The sequence below is a fragment of the Salmo salar genome, chromosome ssa07 (assembly GCF_905237065.1).
Source record: "Salmo salar chromosome ssa07, Ssal_v3.1, whole genome shotgun sequence".
In the NCBI taxonomy this organism is placed as follows: domain Eukaryota; kingdom Metazoa; phylum Chordata; class Actinopteri; order Salmoniformes; family Salmonidae; genus Salmo; species Salmo salar.
In genome coordinates this window covers 10,197,052-10,222,895 of record NC_059448.1, presented here as the reverse complement: position 1 = coordinate 10,222,895, position 25,844 = coordinate 10,197,052, and positions in this window count along the sequence as shown.

The following is a 25,844-nucleotide window of genomic DNA, read 5'->3' as shown; positions in this document are numbered from 1 at the left end:
CCCCTTTCCTCTCCTACAACCTATCCCACCTTCCCTCCCTTCATCCCTCCATTTATTTCATTTACAATTTTAATAAGCATGCTTACGTGCCCCGTCACCCAGGTAATTTATGGAGATAGTGCCGCTGGCTTGGGCCCCCCAGTGGCCAAAAGCCTCGACACCATGGTAAACTTGTCTTTTGACTGCTAGTGCTGAAATGAGAGCCGCTGACAAGGACAGGAGGAGTAGGGGAAGGCTGCGAGAGAAAGACTGTGGGGAGAAGGGGCGAGGTAGGTACATGGAAACAAAAAACTCCAGCTCTTCTTAAAGATAGGGAACTCAGGAGTATTGAGACCAAGATATGAGAGAAGTCTATAGAGGATGCGTTTTTTCCCTTCATTGTCTGCAATTAGAAAAAAGTGCTGAATTTCAAATAAGGTTTATGTGTACAGCCTTGTAGAGACTTTGCAGAGGCCTTGTGTGCCACTTGGTGTAATGATGCCTAAAGTAAGTTATGTAAACAAAGACAGAGAAAGAAACATGTGGCCTGTGACAGGTTTACCTTCAGTGTTTTTTTTGTTCTTCTGAGCAGACATCTAAAGAGACGATAATGAATGTCAGTGGGTATAATTATATTTGTACATGTCAGAGAGATTACAAAAAATGGTAGCTTGGGACTTTGTACTCTGAAAAAAAAAAGCACATTGCTGTTTTCAAGCTCACCTCGAGAGAAGGTATAACTTCAAAGAAGATTTATACACGAAGAAGACGACAAGCTACGGTCTACATACATGTTAAATGAAAGAAAGTTACATTCTAATTAGAAAAAAACATTGATACTTATATTACTATAACTACAGATAATTCCTTTACAGACATGATGTGTGAAAAGTCTATCTTGAGAACACTACCTGTAGTAAAACAACCAAGTCAAGGAAATTATCAAGAAAAACATCTCATGATAAAACACTATTAATGTTTATAATTAATCAATCTACTTAATAAAACAAATGTAACTATTTTGAGATTATAAATACTTTATCAGTACGGATTATTAATCAAAATGTAAAAGAAAAACATTTGACATAATATAGTCTGTGAACGACAGAAAGTGAATGCCAGAAAGTAACTTCAACAATCTTCACATCAAGATGCTCTTTCCTGCGCCAAATAACCTCTCTTGTCCTCATCCAGTGTGTACACGAGGCCCTCTCAAGTTCTCTCAATCTTGATGTCTATTGATGAAGAGAGGGTCAGAGTGAAGGAAGTCTGACAACAAGCAATGAGTCAGAAACACTCCCTCTGGGTTTCTTTGTACTCTTGGGGCATTGATTCCAAACCTTCATGTTGGGAATACAGTACATCACTACTCATCTGAAACATTTAGGTCGGCAGCCTGATAAAAAATTATTAACTATGAACGAAAAAGCTATTCCTATAGGCGACAAACAAGTAACCCAGCCACCTCCTCAGCCATGTTGTGGACCAATTTCTTATGTCGGTGTTGTTTGCTATTTCCTCGTTGTTATTCAGTTATTTCTTTTACATCCCCTCACCTCGTAAGGGCTGCCAACAGGCTTTCAATTCATTACAAGATACTTTATTTTTTATGTTGTCTGGGCTTAATTTGCCTGTTTACCAAGTTACAAGAGTGAGGAGAAGGGAGGGGGAGAGAGGGAGGGATAATGTGGCGATTCAGTCATGTCCGTGAGGCCTCTTTAATGTAAGAGAGACAGCTAGTTTCACTAATTACCAGTGAGGACTCTAATGGACATCCTGGTTTGATTTGAACCTCAAATTAGACATCTTCCCTTCTGCACAGGGTTTTTTTTCTTCGCCTGTTGACCTTTATTGTCATGAATCTTGCCCTGAAGGCAGAATTGAGTGATTTCCGCGAGATGGGCTAGCTGCAAAGTCTAAATTGGCTGTATTATAAATATTAATGATTTTTTGTTTTGTTTTTTGGCCTTAATTTAAGATTTGGTTTAGGCCTTAGCACTGTGGTTAACGTTAGGGTTAAGGTTAGGGTTACAGTTGAAGTTGGAATTTTACTACATACACCTTAGGCAAATACATTTAAACTCAGTTCTTCACAATTCCTGACATTTAATCCGAGTAAAAATTCTTAGCCTTTTTTATTTTTTATATGTATTTTACCTTTATTTAACCAGGTAGGCAAGTTGAGAACAAGTTCTCATTTACAATTGCGAACTGGCCAAGATAAAGCAAAGCAGTTCAACACATACAACAACACAGAGTTACACATGGAGTAAAACAAACATACAGTCAATAATACAGTAGAAAAATAAGTCTATATACAATGTGAGCAAATGAGGTGAGATAAGGGAGGTAAAGGCAAAAAAGGCCATGGTGGCAAAGTAAATACAATATAGCAAGTAAAACACTGGAATGGTAGATTTGTAGTGGAAGAAAGTGCAAAGTAGAAATAGAAATAATGGGGTGCAAAGGAGCAAAATAAATAAATAAATAAATACAGTAGGGGAAGAGGTAGTTGTTTGGGCTAAATTATAGATGGGCTATGTACAGGTGCAGTGATCTGTGAGCTGCTCTGACAGCTGGTACTTAAAGCTAGTGAGGGAGATAAGTGTTTCCAGTTTCAGAGATTTTTGTCGATAGTTCCAGTCATTGGCAGCAGAGAACTGGAAGGAGAGACGGCCAAAGGAGGAATTGGCTTTGGGGGTGACCAGAGAGATATACCTGCAGGAGCGTGTGCTACAGGTGGGTGCTGCTATGGTGACCAGTGAGATGAGATAAGAGAGGACTTTACCTAGCAGGGTCTTGTAGATGACCTGGAGCCAGTGGGTTTGGCGACAAGTATGAAGCGAGGGCCAGCCAACGAGAGCGTACAGGTCGCAGTGGTGGGTAGTATATGGGGCTTTGGTGACAAAACGGATGGCACTGTGATAGACTGCATCCAGTTTATTGAGTAGGGTATTGGAGGCTATTTTGTAAATGACATCACCGAAGTCGAGGATCGGTAGGATGGTCAGTTTTACGAGGGTATGTTTGGCAGCATGAGTGAAGGATGCTTTGTTGCAAAATAGGAAGCCAATTCTAGATTTAACTTTGGATTGGAGATGTTTGATGTGAGTCTGGAAGGAGAGCTTACAGTCGAACCAGATACCTAGGGATTTGTAGTTGTCGACATATTCTAAGTAAGAATGGTCCAGATGCTGGACGGGCGGGCAGGTACGGGCAGCGATTGGTTGAAGAGCATGCATTTAGTTTTACTAGTATTTAAGAGCAGTTGGAGGCCACGGAAGGAGAGTTGTATGGCATTGAAGCTCATCTGGAGGGTTGTTAATTAACATAGTGGCCAAAGAAGGGCCAGAAGTATACAGAATGGTGTCGTCTGCATAGAGATGGATCAGAGACTCACCAGCAGCAAGAACGACATCATTGATGTATACAGAGAAAAGAGTTGGCCCAAGATTTCAACCCTGTGGCACCCCCATAGAGACTACCAGAGGCCCAGACAACAGGCCATCTGATTTGACACATTGAAATCTATCAGAGAAGTAGTTGGTGAACCAGGCGAGGCAATCATTTGAGAAACCAAGGCTATTGGGTCTGCCGATGAGGATGTGGTGATTGACAGAGTCGAAAGCCTTGGCCAGTTCAATGAATACGGCTGCACAGTATTGTTTCTTATCGATGGTGGTTAAGATATCGTTTAGGGCCTTGAGCGTGGCTGAGGTGCACCCATGACCAGCTCTGAATCCAGATTGCATATCGGAGAAGGTGCGGTGGGATTCGAAATGGTCAGAAATCTGTTTGTTGACTTGGCTTTCGAAGACCTTAGAAAGGCAGGGTAGGATAGATATAGGTCTGTAGCAGTTTGGGTCAAGAGTGCCCCCTCCTTTGAAGAGGGGGATGACAGCAGCTGCTTTCCAATCTTTTGGAATCTCAGACAACACGAAAGAGAGGTTGAACAGGCTAGTAATAGAGGTTGCAACAATTTTGGCAGATCATTTTAGAAAGAAAGGGTCCAGATTGTCTAGCCCGGCTGATTTGTAGGGTTCCAGATTTGGCAGCTCTTTCAGAACATCAGCTGACTGGATTTGGGAGAAGGAGAAATGGGGAAGGCTTGGGCCAGTAGCTGTGGGGGGGTGCAGTGCTGTTGACCAGGGTAGGGGTAGCCAGGTGGAAAGCATGGCCAGCCATAGAAAAATGCTTATTGAAATTCTCAATTATAGTGGATTTATCGGAGGTGACAGAATTTCCTATCCTCAGTGCAGTGGGTAGCTGGGAGGAGGTGTTCTTATTGTCCATGGACTTAACAGTGTCCCAGAACTTTTTTGAGTTTGTGTTTCTGCTTGAAAAAGGTAGCCTTGGCTTTTCTAACTAACCTGTGTATATTGGTTTCTAACTTCCCTGAAAAGTTGCATATCACGGGGGCTGTTCGATGCTAATGCAGAATGCCACAGGATGTTTTTGTGTTGGTTAAGGGCATTCAGGTCTGGAGAGAACCAAGGGCTATATCTGTTCCTGCTTCTACATTTCTTGAATGGGGCATGCTTATTTAAGATGGTGAGGAAGGTATTTAAAAAAAATAACCAGGCATCCTCTACTGACGGGATGAGGTCAATATCATTCCAGGATACCTGGGCCAGGTCGATTAGAAAGGCTTGCTCGCTGAAATGTTTCAGGGAGCGTTTGACAGTGATGAGTGGAGGTCGTTTGACCATTGACCCATTACGGATGCAGGCAATGAGGCAGTGATCGCTGAGATCTTGGTTGAAAACAGCAGAGGTCTATTTAGAGGGCAAGTTGGTTAGGATGATATCTATGAGGGTGCCCGTGTTTAAGGCTTTGGGGTGGTACCTGGTAGGTTCATTGATAATTTGTGTGAGATTGAGGGCATCAAGCTTAGATTGTAGGATGGCTGGGGTGTTAAGCATGTCCCAGTTTAGATCACCTAGCAGTACGAGCTCTGAATATAGAAGGGGGGCAATCAGTTCACATATGGTGTCCAGAGCACAGCTGGGGGCAGAGGGTGGTCTATAGCAGGCGGCAACGGTGAGAGACTTGTTTTTAGAGAGATGATTTTTAAAAGCAGAAGTTCAAATTGTTTGGGTACAGACCTGGATAGTAGGACAGAACTCTGCAGGCTATCTCTGCAGTAGATTGCAACACCGCCCCCTTTGGCCGTTCTATCTTGTCGGAATATGTTGTAGTTAGGGATGACGATTTCAGAGTTTTTGGTGGACTTCCTAAGCCAGGATTCAGACACGGCTAGGACCTCGGGGTTGGCAAAGTGTACTAAAGCAGTGAATAAAACAAACTTAGGGAGAAGGCTTCTAATGTTAACCTCTTGGGGCTAGGTGGGACGCTAGCGTGCCACCCGTGGTGCACTCCATCAACAGCAGGTGCATTTCAAGAGCGGCAAATTTGAATCCAAATAAATGTCAAAATTCAAATTTTTCAAAAATACAACTATGTTACACCATTTGAAAGATAAACATCTCCTTAATCTAACCACGTTTTACGATTTCAAAAAGGTTTTACGGCGAAAGCATAAATTTAGAGTATGTTAGGACAGTACATTTACAAGAGTTGTGTGTAATGTTTTGTCAAGTCAAAGACAGGGTCACCAAAACCATAAAACCAGCTAAAATGATACACTAACCTTTTACAATCTCCATCAGATGACACTCCTAGGACATTATGTTAGACAATGCATGCATTTTTAGTTCTATCAAGTTGATATTTATATCCAAAAACAGCGTTTTACTATGGCATTGATGTTGAGGAAATCGTTTCCCTCCAATAACCGGCAGTCAAGTCAGCGTCACAAATTAAATAATTAAAATTAGAAAACATTGGTAAAATATTATATTGTCATTTAAAGAATTATAGATTTACATCTTTTGAACGCAATCAACTTGCCAGATTTAAAAATAACCTTACTGGGAAATCACACTTTGCAATAATCTGAGCACTGTGCCCAGAAAAATACGCGTTGCGATACAGACTAGACGTCATGTTGGGGAGATCTAAAATCGAAAATACTATGTAAATAATCCATTACCTTTGATTCTCTTCATCAGATGTCACTTCCAGGTATCACAGGTCCATAACGAATGTAGTTTTGTTCAAAAAAGCTCATCATTTATGTCCAAAAATCTCCGTCTCGTTAGCACATGATGTAAGCCAGCCGGACTTCTCGTCATGAACGAGGGGAAAAAATATATTTCCGTTCGTTCAAACATGTCAAACGTTGTATAGCATAAATCATTAGGGCCTTTTTTAACCAGAACATGAATAATATTCAAGGTGGACGAATGCATACTCTTTTATAACGTATTGGAACGAGGGTACCCAACATGAAGTAGCGCGCCAGGTGTCTAATGGGACATCACCGTTCCATGGCTCTTGTTCGGTCAGATCTCCCTCCAGAAGACTCAAAACACTTTGTAAAGGCTGGTGACATCTAGTGGAAGCAATAGGAAGTGCCAAAATATTCCTAAACCCCTGTGTTTTTCAATGGGATAGGTTTAAAGTCAATACAACACATCAGGTATCCACTTCCTGTCAGAAAATGTCTCAGGGTTTTGCCTGCCAAATGAGTTCTGTTATACTCACAGACACCATTCAAACAGTTTTGGAAACTTTAGAGTGTTTTCTATCCATATATAATAAGTATATGCATATTCTAGTTACTGGGTAGGATTAGTAACCAGATTAAATCGGGTACATTTTTTTTATCCAGACGTGCAAATGCTGCCCCCTAGACCCAACAGGTTAACATGTATGAAACCAAGGCTATTACGGTTACAGAAGTCATCAAAAGAGAGCACCTGGGGAATAGGAGTGGAGCTAGGCACTGCAGGGCCTGGTCTGAGTCGCGCTGTACAAAACTGCCGATAGCTTTTCGAGCTAAGGGATAGCTGATGACCGCCAACCGTGGCTAGCTGAACTCCAACGTTAGCCAGTGAACTGGCCAGCCTCTGGCTATCCTCTGGCTAGCTTCTGGCTAGCCTTTGGTCAGTTAGGATCACCACTTTATTTTAAGAATGTGACATGTCAGAATAATAGTAAAGAGAATGATTTATTTCAGATTTTAATTCTTCCATCACATTCCCAGTGGGTCAGAAGTTTACATACACTCAATTAGTATTTGATTGGCATTGCCTTTAAATTGTTTAACTTGGGTCAAACATTTCGGGTAGCCTTCCACAAGCTTCCCACAATAAGTTGGGTGAATTTTGGCCCATTCCTCCTGACAGAGCTGGTGTAACTGAGTCAGGTTTGTAGACCTACGTGCTCGCACATACTTTTCAGTTCTGCCCACAAATGTTCTATAGGATTGAGGTCAGGGCTTTATGATGGCCACTACAATACCTTGACTTTGTTGTCCTTAAGCCAGTTTGCCACAACCTGGAAGTAAGCTTGGGGTCATTGTCCATTTGGAAGACTCATTTGCGACCAAGCTTTAACTTCCTGACTGATGTCTTGATATGTTGCTTCAATATATCCACATAATTTCCTGCCTCATGATGCCATCTATTTTGTGAAGTGCACCAGACCCTCCTGCAGCAAAGCACCCCCACAACATGATGCTGCCATCCCCGTGCTTCATGGTTGGGATGGTGTTCTTTGGCTTGCAAGCCCCCCCTTCTTCCTCCAAACATAACGATGGTCATTATGGCCAAAGACTTAAATTTTTGGTTCATCAGACCAGAGGACATTTCTCCAAAAAGTACCATCTTTGTCCCTATGTGCAGTTGCAAATCGTAGTCTGGCTTTTTTTTTGGAGCAGTGACTTCTTCCTTGCTGAGCGGCCTTTCAGGTTATGTCGATATAGGACTCGTTTTACTGTGGATGTAGATACTTTTGTACCTGGTTCCTCCAGCATCTTCACAAGGTCCTTTGCTATTGTCTGGGATTGATTTGCAATTTTCACACCAAAGTACATTCATCTCCAGGAGACAGTACGCGTCTCCTCCCTGAGCGGTATGACGGCTGTGTGGTCCCATGGTGTTTATACTTGCATACTCTTGTTTGTACAGATGAACGTTGCGCCTTCAGGCATTTGGAAATTGCTCCCAAGGATGAACCAGACTTGTGGAGGTCTACAATTTTTTTTCTGAGGTCCTGGATGATTTCTTTTGATTTTCCCATGATGTCAAGCAAAGAGGCACTGAGTTTGAAGGTATGCCTTGAAATACATCCACAGGTACACCTCCAATTGACTAAAATTATGTCAATTAGCCTATCAGAAGCTTCTATAGCCATGACATAATTTCAAATCAAATCACATTTTATTGGTTGTATACACATTTGCTACAGACGTTACTGCGGCTGTAGCAAAATGGTTGTGTTCCTAGCTCCAACAGTGCAGTACTATCTAACAATACACAATAATACACACAATTCTAAACATGTAAATAATGAAATTAAGAAATAAAGACATATAAGGATGAGCAATATATATATTTATATACACATTGAACAAAAATATTAACGCAACATGTAAAGTGTATATATATATATATATATATATATATATATATATATATATATATATATATATATTTATATATATATATATATATATATATTTATATATATACACTGTTCAAAAAAATAAAGGGAACACTAAAATAACACATCCTAGATCTGTATGAATGAAATAATCTTATTAAATACTTTTTTCTTTACATAGTTGAATGTGCTGACAACAAATCACACAAAAATAATCAATGGAAATCCAATGTATCAACCCATGGAGGTCTGGATTTGGAGTCACACTCAAAATTAAAGTGGAAAACCATACTGCAGGCTGATCCAACTTTGATGTAATGTCCTTAAAACAAGTCAAAATGAGGCTCATTAGTGTGTGTGGCCCCCACGTGCCTGTATGACCTCCCTACAACACCTGGGCATGCTCCTGATGAGGTGGCAGATGGTCTCCTGAGGGATCTCCTCCCAGACCTGGACTAAAGCATCCGCCAACTCCTGGACAGTCTGTGGTGCAACGTGGCTTTGGTGGATGGAGCGAGACATGATGTCCCAGATGTGCTCAATTGAATTCAGGTCTGGGGAACGGGCGGGCCAGTCCATAGCATCAATGCCTTCCTCTTGCAGGAACTGCTGACACACTCCAAACACATGAGGTCTAGCATTGTCTTGCATTAGGAGGAACCCAGGGCCAACCGCACCAGCATATGGTCTCACAAGGGGTCTGAGGATCTCATCTCGGTACCTAATGGCAGTCAGGCTACCTCTGGCGAGCACATGGAGGGCTGTGCAGCCCCCCAAAGAAATGCCACCCCACACCATGACTGACTCACCGCCAAACCGGTCATGCTGGAGGATGTTGCAGGCAGCAGAACGTTTTCCACGGCATCTCCAGACTCTGTCACATCTGTCACGTGCTCAGTGTGAACCTGCTTTCATCTGTGAAGAGCACAAGGCGCCAGTGGCGAATTTGCCAATCTTGGTGTTCTCTGGCAAATGCCAAACGTCCTGCACGGTGTTGAGCTGTAAGCACAACCCCCACCTGTGGACGTCGGGCCATCATACCACCCTCATGGAGTCTGTTTCTGACCGTTTGAGCAGACACATGCACGTTTGTGGCCTGCTGGAGGTCATTTTGCAGGGCTCTGGCAGTGCTCCTCCTGCTCCTCCTTGCACAAAGGCAGAGGTAGCGGTCCTGCTGCTGGGTTGTTGCCCTCCTACGGCCTCCTCCACGTCTCCTGATGTACTGGCCTGTCTCCTGGTAGCGCCTCCATGCTCTGGACACTACGCTGACAGACACAGCAAACCTTCTTGCCACAGCTCGCATTGATGTGCCATCCTGGATAAGCTGCACTACCTGAGCCACTTGTGTGGGTTGTAGACTCCGTCTCATGCTACCACTAGAGTGAAAGCACCGCCAGCATTCAAAAGTGACCAAAACATCAGCCAGGAAGCATAGGAACTGAGAAGTGGTGTGTGGTCACCACCTGCAGAACCACTCCTTTATTGGGGGTGTCTTGCTAATTGCCTATAATTTCCACCTGTTGTCTATTCCATTTGCACAACAGCATGTGAAATGTATTGTCAATCAGTGTTGCTTCCTAAGTGGACAGTTTGATTTCACAGAAGTGTGATTGACTTGGAGTTTCATTGTGTTGTTTAAGTGTTCCCTTTATTTTTTTGAACAGTGTATATATATATATGTGTATATATATATATATATATATATATATATATATATATATATATATATATATATATATATACACTGACTCTTTCAAGGGGTACTTTTGTTATGTTACAGACTTATTTTAAAATGAATGAAATAGTTTTTTCTTTCTGATCAATCTACACACAATTCATGTTTTAAGAAATTTTAGCAAAAAGAAAATTACAAAAATGGAAATATCACATTTACATAGGTATTTAGAACCTTTACTCAGTACTTTGTTGAAGCACCTTTGGCAGCGATTACACCCTTGTGTCTTCTTGGGTTCGACGCTGTGGCCGTGTCGATGTGGATGGGGGTGTGCTCCCTCTGCTGTCTCCTGAAGTCAACGATCAGCTCCTAGGTTTTGTTGACGTTTAGGGAGAGGTTATTTTCCTGCCACCAATGCCAGGGCCATTACCTCCTCCCTGTAGGCTGTCGTTTCGTTGTTAGTAATCAGGCTTACCACTGTCGTGTCGTCTGCAAAATGAATGATTGAGTTGGAGATGTGCGTGGCCATGTAGCCATGGGTGAACAGGGAGTACAGAACGGAGACATGGTTATTTGAATCGGAATTAGTGCGGCAGATTGCTACATATTGATCACTGGTTGTGCGTCCCGCTCTCCCTTTCTCTCTCTTTCTCCTGTGTGTTCCCTGAAATAAAAAAATATATGCTAAGACCATGCTAATGAGAGAGCATGGACACAAACAGTATTGGATAGGGGGTGAGCCTATTCAAATGTGGTGCATTCAGTGGAGAGGGAGCATGTTGCTGACCACATAGCAGGTGACTGATGCAAAAGCCATTGGTTGACAATAAATCCATATGGCAAGAACCTGGAGCAAACATCTCACAATCAGATAAATCAGCCACAGTCATACAAATGAGATAATGGGAAGGCGAGAGAGAGAGAGAGAGAGTGAGAGAGAGAGAGGGAGAAAGAAAGAGAGGGAGAGAGAGAGAGAGAGAGAGAGAGGGAGAAAGAAAGAGAGGGAGAGAGAGAGAGAGAGAGAGAGAGAGAGAGAGAGATATAGAGAGAGAGTGAGTGAGGGGAAAGAGAGAGAGAGAGAGACAGAGAGAGAGGGAGAAAGAGGGAAAAAGAGAGAGACAGAGAGAGATAGGGAGAAAAACAGGGAAAGATAGACAAAGAAAGAGAGAGGGAGAAAGAGAGAGAGAGTGAGAGAAAGACAAAGGGAGTAAAAGAGAGACGGCATGTGCAGGTGACATTGTTCCCGGTGGCATATTAGGAGGCACTGGGACAAAAGCCCAAATACTCTCCGTCTCCTGAGAGGAGAGAGAGAGAGAGCTGTTATACTGCGGATGACTGGAGGACGGGAGGATAGCCAGGTTTAACATTCAGAAAGAGTGTAGCTAAAGAATGTATTTGAAGTAGTGTTAACCCTTGTGCTGTCTTTAGGGTCAAAAACGAGCAGAGAAAACCCCCTAAATGATATTTTTTCAACTTGAAATTTGATGACTTTTCTTAGAGTGATCCGAACATTATAAAAAGTGAAACATCTCCTTTGTTCATATTTCCATGAAAGCTGTGCACCACCAGGGTACAAAGATTGTCTTAGGGTCATTTTTCATCCGGCAGTTATAAAATAATTTACACACTACAAAAACCACACACACACACACACACACACACACACACACACACACACACACACACACACACACACACACACACACACACACACACACACACACACACACACACACACACACACACACACACACACACACACAATGAGAAATGGAGATTATGTGTTGAACTACTGATTGAACTCAGCCAGCAGCTCCTGAAGAGGAAGTTAGAAAGAACAAGCCTGCCCTCCCCCCTGTGCTCCTCGCAACAAGGGGGAGAGAGGCCGTCTCATCAAAGTTTGCCTTCACCCCCACCACCACTCTAGTTTCTTACCTCCCAAAGAGGAACAAGAATGTGGTCCTCCTGAGCACACTGCACGAAACAGCTGAGGTCAGTGATCATGAGGACGGAAGCCAGCCATCATCCTGGACTACAACCACAACAAAGGAGGCATGGACAACCTGGACAAGGTGATTGGAACTAACAGCTGCAGGAGGATGACAGCCCACTGGCCCCTTGTCATCTTCCTTAACATCATTGATGTGTCCTCATACAATGCCTTTGATATGAAACAAGATCAACCCTACCTGGTTGCCTGATAAGCAGAACAAGAGGAGGATGTTCCTGGAGCAGCTGGGAAAGGCACTTTTAACCCCAGACATTCAAAGAAGGGAGCGCCTCCCCCGCACAGCAGCCTCTGCAGCGCTTGTGAAAGCTGTTCAGGGGGCTGAATCTTGTCCTGATCCGCATGAGGTTGCAGCTGGGGCGGTCAAGAGGAGGAGATGCCAATTCTACCCCCCTATGAAGGACTGTAAAACAAATACCAAGTGCTGCACATGTGAGAAATACATCTGCCAAGTCCATGCACACACACTTGCATACTGTCCTATATGTGCTAATCAGAGTTGATTGATTCATGTTCTTCACATTTTTGTTTTGTATATATTTTCTTATTTTCTTATTATTTATTGTTGTTGTTTATACACCTTGTGGGTGGGGGAAATGGTTCAAAAAAGGGAGAAGACTAGTATTTTGTAGTTGAATTCCTCATTGTACAGTATATAAGAATACATCACTATGTTGCCAAAGAAGTTAAAAACTATTATTGTTTCCCTTCAATAAAATGCATTCAAAACTTTCTGCACATTTCTGCTACTTTCTCAGGCTATACAAGTACTATATCTTGCTAAAAATGTATGTTTATACCTATGGAGTACCTTTAGCAATAATAGGTCAAATAAACCTCTACTTTAGTAAAGAAAACAAATATGATAGGTGTGTTGTAATAAAAATGAGCAGTGTCCACTGACTAAATGCAGTCTTTCAGCATTGTGGGAATACCCAGATATTGACAAAGTTTGTGATGAATGATAGGTTGTTTCTTCATGCAAAATATATTTGGGGTTTAAAATTCAATTAATAAGCTGCTTTATTTTAGGGGTTTAGTGACGGCGGGTCATTTTTGACATTTAGGACAAGGGGAGTATACAGAATGTTAAGACTACACAAGGGTTAAATCTTCTCTGTTAGTGACATGCAGCCTAGAGGTTAGAGAGGCCATCACTGACTGGAGGGTTACCATTTAAAATCAAATTAAATCCCAGTTCATTCCCTGCTGTTGTGCACTTAAGCAAGGCCGTACAACAAAAGCTCCCCGGGTACCCAGTGTTGCAGCCCCCCCTTACCTCTACCCCCCCAAGAAAATTGTATATGTAGAGTGCATTCAGGACGTATTCAGACCCCTTGACTTCTTCCACATTTTGTTACGTTACAAGATAATTCTCATCAATCTACACACAATACCCCATAATGACAAAGCAAAAATAGGTATTTAAAATGTTTGCAAATGTATAATAAAATGTAAAAAAGATTGCCCTTTGCTACTGTATGAGACTCAGAATTGAGCTCAGGTGTATCCTGTTTCCATTAATAATCCATGAGATGTTTCTACAACTTGACTGGAGTCCACTTGTGGTAAATTCAATTGATTGCACATGATTTCGAAAAGCACACACCTGTCTATATAATGTACCACAGTTGACAGTGCATGTCAGAGAAAAAAAACAAGCCCTGAGGCCAAAGATATTGTCCATAGACCTCCAAGACAAGATTGTGTCGAGGCACAGATCTGGGGAAGGGTACAAACAAATGTCTGCAGATTTGAAGGTCCCCAAGAACACAGTGGCCTCCATATTAAATGAAAGTAGTTTGGAACCACCAAGACTCTTCCTAGAGCTGGCCTCCCGGCCAATCTGAGCAATCGGGTAAGAAGGGCCTTGGTCAGGTAGGTGACCCAGAACCCGATGGTCACACTGACAGAGCTCCAGAGTTACGCTGTGGAGATGGGAGAACCTTCCATAAGGACAACCATCTCTGCAGCACTTCACCAATCAGTCCTTTATGGTAGAGTGGCCAGACGGAAGCCACTCTTCAGTAAAAGGCACCCAAATTACTCAGACCATGAAACCAAGATTGAACTCTTTGGCCTGAATGCTAAGTGTCACATCTGGAGGAAAGCTGGGACCATCCCTATAGTGGAGCATGGTTGGTGGCAGCATCATGCTGTGGGGATGTTTTTCAGCGGCAGGGACTGGGAAATTATTCAGGATCGAGGGAAAGATGAACGGAGCAAAGTACAGAGAGATCCTTGATGAAAACCTGCTCCAGAGCACTCAGGAACTCAGACTGGGGAGAAGGTTCACCTTCCAACAGGAAAATGACCCTCAGCACACAGCCAAGACAATGCAGGAGAGGCTTCGGGACAAGTCTCTGAATGTCCTTGAGTGGCCCAATCACCCTGGAGAGACCTGAAAATAGTTGTGTAGCGATGCTCTCCATCCAACCTGACAGAGTTTGAGAGGATCTGCAGAGTAGAATGGGAGAAACTCCCCAAAATACATGTGTGCCAAGCTTGTAGAATCTTACCCAAGAAGACGCGAGGCTGTAATCTCTGCCAAAAATGCTTCAACAAAGTACTGCATAAAGGGTCTGAATAGTTATGTAAATGGTATATTTCCATTTTTCATAAATTTGCAAAATGTCTAAAAACCTGTTTTTTCACTCTGTCATTATTGGGTAGATTGATGAGGGAAAAAAATAATTGTATCAATTTTCGAATAAGGCTGTAAAGTAACAAAATGTGGAAAAAGTCAAGGGGTCTGAATACTTTCCCAATGCACTGTATATGCATGTATGTGTGTCTTTCGGAGGAGTTGGGTTAAAAGCTGAAGTCAAACTTCAGGTGGGTCTTGTGTGCAATGACCAATAAAGTGATCTTTATCTGATTTTGATATAGTATGTTTTGAGCTTATAAAAAATGTGTTTTGTGGATATAATTTTTTTGTGGATAAAATATTGAACATGCCCTTTACTACCAAATCCCATAGAAACGCATTGAATAACAGATTCATAAATGGCAAACTAAAAGATATAAAACACTTTTTCATAAGGAATAAGATTTTGAAGTGTCTGTCTAGGAGATATAAGAAAGCTCAGGAAATATACACTACCGCTCAAAAGTTTGGGGCCACTGGCAGCTTCATTAAAGAGCACCGGCAAAACAACAGTCTCAACGTTAACAGTGGAGAGGCGACTCTGGGATGCTGGCCTTCTTGGCAGAGTTGCAAAGAAAAAGCCATATCTCAGGCTGGTCAATAAAAATAAAAGATTAAAATGGGAAAAAGAACACAGACACTGAACAGAGGAACTCTGCCTAGAAGGCCAGCATCCCGGAGTCGCCTCTTCACTGTTGACGTTGAGACTGGTGTTTTGCGGATACTATTTAATGTAGCTGCCAGTTGAGGACTTGTGAGGCATCTGTCTCTCAAACTAGACACTCTAATGTACTTGTCCTCTTGCTCAGATGTGCACCTGGGCCTCCCACTCCTCTTTCTATTCTGGTTAGAGCCAGTTTGCTCTGTTCTGTGAAGGGAGTAGTACACAGCGTTGTACGAGACCTTCAGTTTCTTGGCAATTTCTTGCATAGAATTGCCTTCATTTCTCAGAAAAAGAATAGACTGACGAGTTTCAGAAGAAAGGTCTTTGTTTCTGGCCATTTTGAGCCTGTAATCAAACCCACGAATGCTGATGCTCCAGATACTCAACTCGTCTAAAGAAGGCAAGTTTTATTGCTTCTTTAATCAGGACAGCAGTTTTCAGCTGTGCTAACATAATTGTGAAAGGGTTTTCTAATGATCAATTAGCCTTTTAAAATGATAAACTTGGATTAGCTAACACAACGTGCCATTGGAACACAGGAGTGATAGTTGCTGATAATGGGCCTCTGTACGCCTATGTAGATATTCTATAAAAATCAGACATTTCCAGCTACAATAGTAATTTACAACATTAACAATGTCTACACTGTATTTCTCATCAAACTTTTCAACGGTAGTTTACATAAATATGTTTTTTTTTACACATTTTTTTGGTGGGATAGGCACAAAACTACCTCCATTCTTTTATTCATTTTTCAAACCGGTACCGGTAACATTCAGATGAGTCCCTTGACTCTTGTGGTGGCAGTAGATGTAGAGCATTTGTCAAATCCTTTTTTGAGGAAATAAAATCACCTCTCTAGCTCGGCTACCTTTCACCGCATATGCGGAAGGCCGCAATAGGCGGATGCGATAGATTGAGACGCAGACTATGCAAAAAAATATATCTCTAGCTTATGTTACTTAGATTGACGCACCGGTGCCTCAATAGAGTCTTAAGGATTAATATAATAAAAATTGACTCTAGGGGGTTTTAAGATAGTGCAAAAAACTCGAATAAATGTTTGTCATGGTATGCAAAATTTTGTTCATGACTGTCACAAACAATGAGCATTTCCACTGGCTTTGTTCACTTCCATTCTGTAACACGATGAAGAGGTTTTGTACCACCTGCGCTCTGAGTCAGGAAAAGGCTGCTACTTTGATTATAGGGGATGGAGTATATCTGCAGTCAGTGGCACCACACCCCGCTGGGATAAGTGGGGGTTAAGACACAGTGCATCCTGGGTAGTCTCAGACAAGGAAGTGGGCATGCCGAAAGATGCACTACATTCGATTCCCCTGAAAGGGAGCAAAACAAATAAGAGTAGGGGGGAAAAGAAAGAAGGAGATTAAGTATTACAAACATCCAGAAGATTACGTTGGATTGAGTACGAGTATATTGTTGTTGAATGTATCTATGATGTTTTTAGCCTAGTGCTGCTAGCTAGCGGGAATAGGTTGTGTTGTGAGGTAGTGCAGGGGAGCACAGGATAAAGGAGGGTGAGGGTAAGTGATAGGTCACATTGCCTTTGTAATCGCAGTGTTAGCTCAGACATCTGCAGGAGGTGAGTAGTAATATTTGTCCTAGCACAGCATTTGGTTTTGACCCTGTGTTACAAGACAATGGTCACCCTCTGGTGTGGGAGTAATGATGTTTTCCTTATCTGCTGTATGTCCTCAATCACACAGAGCAGAGATCCTCTATCCAAATGGAGCAGAGTTCAGACTGAAGAGAAAAACAGAGTGGAATCAACAGACAGAGATCAGACCTGTAGACTGTAGACTGTAGACCTGATAACAATAAAGATACACACAATTTAAGTAAAATGCATGGTGGTATAACAATATATACTGTACTGTAGATAACTGTAGCACTACCTGGATGATTCAATGTTAGGGCTTTATCATTGATTTTCTGTCCACCTCAGTAGGGCAACACCACCGGACTCTTGGATTCTGAGGATGGACTGAGGGATGGTAGAGATTGGTAGGGTACATGCTGTTAGTGGTGGAGGGCAGAGAACAGGGTCACTGACTGGAATGATACAGAACATAGGCTTTACCTGCAGAATAGCAAAGACAAGCACATTCTCTCTTTGCAAGACCAATGTGAAAGTGTGTGCAGCAAGCACTGTTAACAACCTGTCTGGATCAATATATATTTTTAAGGTATCAAACCTTCTGCCCAGAATAGGGAATGTAAACAATAACAGACATATAAACAAGACAAATAACATGTTACCTATAGTGTCGCTAGAATAGCTGACCAAACACAATATAAAGTGTGTGGACAATGAGGTACAGTGCACAACTATCCATACACTAGTGCATGTAGGCTACACACATACGGAATAAAACAGTACATATTTACTTTTATCTTACTTATGCCTCGGTCAACTGAATGGATACAACATGAAAGCATGTTAGCATCAAGAGGAGAGCAAGGAAAAGGAGAGCTGAAGTTAGAGTAGGTGGTGGGAGCGATTTTTGGCAATAATGATTGTGCATGACTCAAACCATTATATTTCTCTTTTCATCTATTCTTCTGGACATGTTATTCAACAACCCAGGTGACATCTCACCTTACAATACTAGTACGTGTTATGTATTAGAAATCACCTGACATACAATACTATTATGCATATAAAGTACTTTCAACATGCGTTGTGAGAACGTTGCATGAATGTTTGCCGGATAAAAAAAACTCACAATTAAGTGATTACCACCAGAGGTGTGGATGTATCATGTTTACCACCAGAGGTGTGGATGTATCATGTTTACCACTAGAGGTGTGGATGTATCATGTTTACCACCAGAGGTGTGGATGTATCATGTTTACCACCAGAGGTGTGGATGTATCATGTTTACCACCAGAGGTGTGGATGTGGCATGCTTACCACCAGAGGTGTGGATGTATCATGTTTACCACCAGAGGTGTGGATGTGTCATGTTTACCACCAGAGGTGTGGATGTATCATGTTTACCACCAGAGGTGTGGATGTGTCACGTTTACCACCAGAGGTGTGGATGTGTCATGTTTACCACCAGAGGTGTGGATGTATCATGTTTACCACCAGAGGTGTGGATGTGTCATGTTTACCACCAGAGGTGTGGATGTATCATGTTTACCACCAGAGGTGTGGATGTATCATGTTTACCACCAGAGGTGTGGATGTATCATGTTTACCACCAGAGGTGTGGATGTATCATGTTTACCACCAGAGGTGTGGATGTATCATGTTTACCACCAGAGGTGTGGATGTGTCACGTTTACCACCAGAGGTGTGGATGTGTCATGTTTACCACCAGAGGTGTGGATGTATCATGTTTACCACCAGAGGTGTGGATGTGTCATGTTTACCACCAGAGGTGTGGATGTATCATGTTTACCACCAGAGGTGTGGATGTATCATGTTTACCACCAGAGGTGTGGATGTATCATGTTTACCACCAGAGGTGTGGATGTATCATGTTTACCACCAGAGGTGTGGATGTATCATGTTTACCACCAGAGGTGTGGATGTGGCATGTTAATAATGGAATAGGGATGGGCCACAGCTAGCTCATTCAAATTACTTATAATTGCTACTGTTATTGTAGGAATTACCTGGGTTCTGTAACCAATTTGCTCTCCTTCATACCTACTATGAGGCACATGGGTGGGAGTGAATTAAAGGAACTCTAAATCAATATGTCTAGTACAGAAAAAAAGAAGGAGAGAGAGAGAGAGAGAGCGAGAGAGAGAGAGCGAGAGAGAGAGAGAGAGAGAGAGAGAGAGAGAGAGAGAGAGAGAGAGAGAGAGAGAGAGAGAGAGAGAGAGGACAAGTTCCTGTTGGCCTATACACTACATAACACGGGACAACAGGAAGGGTGGAAAGATACATTTACAAAACCTGGAATGGAAGAAAAACAGAGTGAGTTGAAGTAGGGAGAAGGGGGGGTAAGTAATTATCCTTTCAAGCCTAATTTGAGGTGCTGTTTGAAATTAACCTATGCAAATGAGGGGGCTACAACACGCCACCAGAGTGAGGACCGCGGTGACTCAGCCGTAACAAGAACAGGTCGGGTGTGTTTATTTTTACTTCACGTCATGATCGCCAATCCCTCATGTTGCCATTGTTGCCCAAGCAAACTATATACTGGACATAGGGTCACCAAATGTCCCAGATTGTGTGGGACAGGTCCCACATTATGTCCCAAGTCTCGCGTCTCACAACCAAACGATCATGTCCTGTCTTTTATCAACAAATTAAAATTAAAAAAGGTTGATTTGTCCCGTATTTCAGTCAGACAATCCAACCGGTCTCTTTTTGCGGTCACGTTGTGCTTATGACAACATATACTGCATACAATTGAAGTCGGAAGTTTACATACACTTAGGTTGGAGTCATTAAAACTTGTTTTTCAACCACTCCACAAATTTCTTGTTAACAAACTATAGTTTTGGCAAGTTGGTTAGGACATCTACTTTGTGCATGACACAAGTAATTTTTCCAACAATTGTTTACAGACAGATTATTTCACTTATAATTCACTGTTTCACTATTCCAGTGGGTCAGAAGTTGACTGTGCCTTCAAACAGCTTGGAAAATTCCAGAAAATGATGTCTTGGCTTTAGAAGCTTCTGATAGTCTAATTGACATAATTTGAGTCAATTGGAGGTGTACCTGTGGATGTATTTCAAGGCATACCTTCAAACTCAGTGCCTCTTTGCTTGACATCATGGGAAAATCAAAAGAAATCAGCCAAGACCTCAGAAAAAAATAGTAGACCTCCACAAGTCTGGTTCATCCTTGGGAGCAATTTCCAAACGCCTGAAGGTACCACGTTCATCTGTACAAACAATAGTACGCAAGTATAAACACCATGGGACCATGCAGCCGTCATACCGCTCAGGACGAAGACGCGTTCTGTCTCCTAGAGATCAATGTACTTTGGTGCGAAAAGTGCAAATCAATTCCAGAACAACAGCAAAGGACCTTGTGAAGATGCTGGAGGAAATGGGTAGAAAAGTATCTATATCCACAGTAAAACGACTGCCATATCGACATAACCTGAAAGGCCACTCAGCAAGGAAGAAGAAAAAGCTCAACAACAAAAAAAGCCAGACTACGGTTCTAAAAAGCCAGACTACGGTTCTAAAAAGCCAGACTACGGTTCTAAAAAGCCAGACTACAGTTTGCAACTGCACATGGGGACAAAGATCGTACTTTTTGGAGAAATGTCCTCTGGTCTGATGAAACAAAAATAAAACTATCTGGCCATAATGACCATCATTATGTTTGGAGTTAAAAGGGGGAGGCTTGCAAGCCGAACACCATCCCAACTGTGAAACACGGGGGTGGCAGCATCATGTTGTGAGGGTGCTTTGCTGCAGGAGGAACTGGTGCACTTCACAAAATAGATGGCATCATGAGGCAGGAAAATGATGTGGCTATATTGAAGCAACATATCAAGACATCAGTCAGGAAGTTAAAGCTTGGTCGCAAATTAATCTTCCAAATGGACAATGACCCCAAGCTTACTTCCAAGTTGTGGCAAACTGGCTTAAGGACAACAAAGTCAAGGTATTGTAGTGGCCATCACAAAGCCCTGACCTCAATCCTATAGAACATTTGTGGGCAGAACTGAAGAAGTGTGTGCAAGCAAGGAGGCCTACAAACTTGACTCAATTACACCAGTTCTGTCAGGAGGAATGGGCCAAAATTCACCCAACTTATTGTGGGAAGCTTGTGGAAGGCTACCCAAAATGTTTGACCCACGTTAAACAATTTAAAGGCAATACTACCAAATATTAATTGAGTGTATGTAAACTTCTGACCCACTGGGAATGTGATGAAAGAAATCATTCTCTCTACTATTATTCTGACATTTCACATTCTTAAAATAAAGTGGTGATCCTAACTGACCTAAGACAGGGAATTTTTACTAGGATTAAATGTCTGGAATTGTGAAAACCTGAGTTTAAATGTATTTGGCTAAGGTGTATGTAAACTTCCGACTTCAACTGTATGTCATAAGGATGTGATACCGCTACTGTTGAACACTTCGTTGTTGAGATCTGATATTCTGTACAGCGCGAAACGAGACATAGGCAAATGTTATGTAGTCAACCCATCCATTTGGCAAATACTTTCAAGCTAAATTCCCGAAAAATTTGGAGAGGACAGATAACTAAAAACTTGCTTCTAACGAAGAGATATAGAAGTAAGTAGGCCTAAATAGCTGTGTTAGACCGAAAGATACAAGGTCATTTCGTCAAACTTGTGAGGTGCTCCATGCTCAGTAGTTGCTCTCTTAAAATAGTGCAAGGCTATGTGTGCTTCAATTAGCTCGCTCAGTGCAGCAGGAAGGAGATTTTTGTGTGCAGTAGGAGGGAGAGTTTTGTGTGCAGTAGGAAGGAGATTTTTGTGTGCAGTAGGAGGGAGAGTTTTGTGTGCAGTAGGAAGGAGATTTTTGTGTGCAGTAGGAAGGAGATTTTTGTGTGCAGTAGGAGGGAGAGGTTTGTGTGCAGTAGGAAGATGTTTGTGTGCAGTAGGAGGGAGATTTTTGTGTGCAGTAGGAGGGAGTTTTTTGTGTGAAGTTGGAGGGAGAGTTTTGTGTGCAGTAGGAGGGAGATTTTTGTGTGCAGTTGAAGGGAGATTTGTGTGTGCAGTTGAAGGGAGATTTGTGTGTAGTAGGAGGGAGAGTTTTGTGTGCAGTTGAAGGGAGATTTGTGTGTGCAGTTGAAGGGAGATTTGTGTGTAGTAGGAGGGAGAGTTTTGTGTGCAGTAGAAGGGAGCGTTTTGTGTGCAGTAGGAGGGAGATTTTTGTGTGCAGTAGGAGGGAGAGTTTCGTGTGCAGTAGGAAGGAGATGTTTGTGTGCAATAGGAGGGAGATTTCTGTGTGCAGTAGGAGGGAGATTTTTGTGTGCAGTAGGAGGGAGTTTTTTGTGTGAAGTTGGAGGGAGAGTTTTGTGTGCAGTAGGAGGGAGATGTTTGTGTGCAGTAGGAGGGAGATTTTTGTGTGCAGTTGAAGGGAGATTTGTGTGTGCAGTTGAAGGGAGATTTGTGTGTAGTAGGAGGGAGATTTATGTGTGCAGTTGAAGGGAGATTTGTGTGTAATAGAAGGGAGAGTTTTGTGTGCAGTGGGAGGGAGCGTTTTGTGTGCAGTAGGAGGGAGAATTTTGTGTGCAGTAGGAGGGAGAGTTTCGTTTGCAGTAGGAAGGAGATGTTTGTGTACAATAGGAGGGAGATTTCTGTGTGCAGTAGGAGGGAGATTTTTGTGTGCAGTAGGAGGGAGTTTTTTATGTGAAGTTGGAGGGAGAGTTTTGTGTGCAGTAGGAAGGAGCGTTTTGTGTGCAGTAGGAGGGAGAGTTTTGTTTATCGAGGTGCTGCCAACATTTATTTTTATTCATGTAGGCTACACTGTCCCGTTAATTTCCACATGTTGGTATTGAAAATGTGATCACACTAGATATTCTACTGAGGACTGTAGTACTTAATATTGAACTTGCGGTTGAGAATAAATAAATACATTACTGTAAATTGGGATGGGTTTTTGGGATATGTCTTAATTGTGCTGGCAAGAGTTATGTTCTTTGCTCTTTGAAACCGGGATATTATGCAGGGCTAACATGTGGGGGGATATGATGATTAGTTCACATTAATACGATTCTCACAGGAGCAGTCTATTGGATTATCATTTAGACTGGCCTAAAGCCACTCCTGACCCTGGCTAACCTCTGCTACAGTTTAAAGAAGAATCTATCCCCTGTGTGTGTGTGTGTGTGTGTGTGTGTGTGTGTGTGTGTGTGTGTGTGTGTGTGTGTGTGTGTGCATGCCTGTGCGTGTGCGTGTGTGTGTGTGTATGTGTGTGTGCGTGTGTTTGTGTCCATGCTTGTGTGTGTATTGTGAACAAAAAATATTCCTCAAGTGTTTGTGTCTGTTTGCAATTTGTGTTTGCAAGTGTATAATGTGTGTGCGTTTGCGTTTATAATTGTTTCTTCAAAAGCACTCCTGAGGAGGAAAGCAGACAAACAGGGAGCGCCGAGTGCCAGAGAGGGGGAACATGTTTAACTGGAGGAGATGAAATGAAACGTGGTGATTTCCCTGACGACTGCTCCCTCTTAGCAGCTGCTTGCCTCTCTTTGTACCGAATGCTCCTAATATTTATTTATTTGTTTGCGGTACTCTCGCTGTTCAGTTCCCAACACCCTATGTTCTGCCTTACATTTTTATTCTCTCCCTCCCACTCTGCACTCAGAACTTATCTTTATTAAGCTCTCTTTCTCTACATGGGTTCAAATAGTATTTATTTTTGTTCAAAATACTTTCAGCATTTGTATTGAGCCTGCCTGGAGTACCAGGTGGACGGGGTTTGTGCTTTTGGGTCTATTCCATTGCTTCCGTTGTGCAGATAAACTCAGTCAATCACAGCTACTGTCTCTGAAAGAAAACATATACCATTTGAAACCAGGTCTGCGTAGCGCTCTGTCTATCCACCCAGAACATTGGTCATTGGGTCACAGTATGAATCGTTTTCTTCTTTCTGATCAGCTTGTGATCTAAATGCTAATGAAGAAGGGGCGGAGGCTGTCAGAGGAACTTATTAACTCCTTGGCTGAGTTTGATGAACAGCCCTCAGCATGGGAAGTAAATGGTGAAGTGGGGCACTGGAGTGATGTGATTACACTGATTCATTAGTCTTAATTTATTCTGTCATTTTCTTTTTTTCGCCAAACAACTTCTCCAACCTAAAAGTGATCACATTGGTATTCATTCCTCACGGAGGTGTGCGTTCAAGACCCTGTGGTGCTGTTTATTCCTGGCGGGTTTGCGTTCAAATCAAATCAATCAAATCAAATGGTATTTGTCACATGTGCCGAATACAACAGGTGTAGACCTTACAGTGAAATGCTTACTTACAAGCCCTTAACCAACAATGCAGTTTTAATAAAATAAGATAAGAATAACAAATAATGAAATAGCAGCACTAAATAACAATAGCGTGGCTATATACAGGGGTTACCAGTACAGAGTCAATGTGTCAATGTGCAGGGACACCGGTGTCGAGGTAATTGAGGCATTTATGTACACGTAGGTAGAGTTATTAAAGTGGCTATGCATAGATAATAAGATAGAGTAGCAGCAGCACGTGGGGGGAGCAATGCAAATAGTCTGGGTAGCCATTTGATTAGCTGTTCAGGAGTCTTATGGCTTGGGAGAAGAAGCTGTTTAGAAGCCTCTTGGACCTAGACTTGGTGCTCCGGTACCGCCTGCCATGTGGTAGCAGAGAGAATAGTTTAGGTGGATGGGTGTAGGGTGGATGGAGTCTTTGACAATTTATAGGGCCTTCCACTGACATCGCCTGGTGAAGAGGTCCTGCATGGCACTAAGCTTGTCGTTGTCGGTGACACTGTTGTGTCATCAGCAAACTTGTGTTGTTACCTACCCTTACCACCTGGGGGCGGCCCGTCAGGAAGTCCAGGACTCAGTTGCAGAGAGAGGCATTTAGTCCCAGGGTCCTTACCTTAGTGATGTGCTTTGAGTGCACTGTGATGTTGAATGCTGAGCTGTAGTCAATGAATAGCATTCTCACATAAGTGTTCCTTTTGTCCAGGTGGGAAAGGGCAGTGTGGAGTGCAATAGAGATTGCATCATCTATGGATCTGTTGGTGCGGTTTGCAAATTGGAGTGGGTTTTCTGGGATAATGGTGTTGATGTGAGCCATGACCAGCCTTTCAAAACATTTCATGGCTACAGACATGAGTGCTACGGGTTGGTAGTCATTTAGACAGGGTACATTAGTGTCCTTGTGCACAGGGACTATTGTGGTCTATTTGAAACATGTTGGTATTACAGACTCAGACAGGGAGAGGTTGAAAATGTCAGTGAAGACACTTGCCAGTTGGTCAGCGCATGCTCGGAGTACACGTCCTAGTAATGTGTCTGGCCCAGCGACCTTGTGAATGTTGACCTGTTTAAAGGTCTTACTCACATCGGCTGCGGAGAACGTGATCACACAGTCGTCTGGAACAGCTGATGCTCTCATGCATGTTTCAGTGTTACTTGCCTCGAAGCGAGCATAGAAGTTATTTAGCTCATCTGGTAGGCTCGTGTCACTGGGTAGCTCTCGGCTGTGCTTCCCTTTGTAGTCTGTAATAGCCCTGCCACAACCGACGAGCGTCAGAGCCGGTGCAGTACGATTCGATCTTAGTCCTGTATTGAAGATTTGCATGTTTGATGGTTCGTCGGAGGGCATAGTGGAATGTCTTATAAGCTTCCGGGTTAGAGTCACGCTCCTTGAAAGCGGCAGCTCTAGCCTTTAGCTCAGTGCGAATT